At 47.4% G+C, this 1,608-nt stretch overlaps 1 non-coding gene across 1 annotated transcript; it reads left to right on the top strand.

Moving 5' to 3' along the window:
* On the top strand, positions 1–72 carry TRNAG-UCC (transfer RNA glycine (anticodon UCC)). The gene has a single exon. It is a non-coding gene; the product is annotated as a tRNA-Gly (tRNA).
* The last annotated feature ends 1,536 nt before the right edge of the window (positions 73–1,608 follow it).

Here is a 1,608-nt window from a genome sequence, read left to right as displayed (position 1 = left end):
GCGTTGGTGGTATAGTGGTGAGCATAGCTGCCTTCCAAGCAGTTGACCCGGGTTCGATTCCCGGCCAACGCAGTGCTAATATTTATACATTAAGCAAGCTGTAGCTATTCTAACGCAATATGTTAAAAAAAAGAGAAATATCTTGACCAGATTACTCAGCTATTAGATAAATAATAAACAAAGACATAGGCAGGCAGGCATCCCAAAAGCCCCGTCTGCGACTTTCTATGTCCTGAAATTTTTATATTTTACAAACAGCAGTCACCACTCACAACTGCTGGTAATAAATGGGCTGCAGGGGGGCAGGCAATGAAACGGCTAAGCCCTTCTGCCCGACCAGCCTTTAGAACTGCAGCATCTCTGCAGTAAAAAGTGTTTCAGGTCAATATCTCTCCCCTGGAAAAAATGTGCGAGACCCACCACCGATAAATGTGGCAAAAGTCCCCAACATTTTCTGCATATTTGTGCTCTTACCTGAAAGCAGCGCCACCTTGTAGTCATCGCAGGCAACTGCAGCATACAACCAAATTTATCCGAGAGCAAGGTGAAAGAAACCCAAGGGAACAGCCCCTGTCTGCAGCAGGAAGGTTGGCTGCTTCGAATGGACAGAACTTCCAGTCCTAAGTCCACTCACGTCCCGAACGCTCCCAAACGCTCATACCGGGCAACCCCTCACCGGGTGCACCTCTGGCTCCCAGGTAAGGCCAAAACCTGAGCATGGTAGCGCAGGATCACAGAGAAGGAGCGGGTGGGGGTGCTTCTGTCTTGACAAAGGCGTGACATGGCTAGTGACTGAGAGGGCCTTGACTTTCCCCTATGACTGACTGTGAGAGGGGAAGGCGAAGATTTTCTGCACCCAGCATGCCTTGTGACATTCTTAGGCAAATGAGGTGAGAGCCCTGCCAGAATAGCTCCAGCGATCCCATGCCACTCCTCTGAAGGCTCCTGATCTGCATAACCACAGCATTTTGAGCAGGAAGCAGAGAGGCGCAGCGGAAGCGTGCTGGGCCCATAACCCAGAGGTCGATTGATCGAAACCATTCTCTGCTAGCATGGATTGATTTTTTTTCTTGTGAGGACCACTCTCTCGTTTCCACGCTGCCAGAGCGGAAAAAAGCAGGCTTGTGCCAGCTTTTTGTGGGAAGAGACTGCTCAACTATCGGTCTCTGCTCAAAGTCAGGGAGACAGATGGTCAGAGAATCAACCCTACACTTCAAAGGAAATGATGCACAGTTATGACCATTAACGAAAGATGGGACCCTCGCACTTCTTTCTGAGGCTGCTTGGAACGTTATTATTCCCTTTTTTTGTCCTGCTATTATCAATCTCCTGTGAATTTCGTGGAGCTGTTTTCTTTCTCTACCCTGCTGTTTTTCCCTTGCTGCCAATATATGCTTATTTCAATGATTTGAACTGCTGCTTTCCCTTTCTCCTTTTCTGCGCAGCTTTTGCATTGGTTTCAATCTCCAGTTCCTTAGCAGTTGCAAGAACTTTTTTCCTGATTTTCATGTTGGTCTGTAAACCAAAAATACCTCTGATACTGGTGCAATATAGTCATTGAACTCAGGGTTGTGATGTCTAGAGCTTAAAAAAAACATATGCCACGGA

Source organism: Pleurodeles waltl, unplaced genomic scaffold, assembly GCF_031143425.1.
Source record: "Pleurodeles waltl isolate 20211129_DDA unplaced genomic scaffold, aPleWal1.hap1.20221129 scaffold_69, whole genome shotgun sequence".
In the NCBI taxonomy this organism is placed as follows: Eukaryota; Metazoa; Chordata; class Amphibia; order Caudata; family Salamandridae; genus Pleurodeles; species Pleurodeles waltl.
Note: the sequence above shows the minus strand (reverse complement) of the source record. Positions and strands in the feature narration are given on the sequence as shown.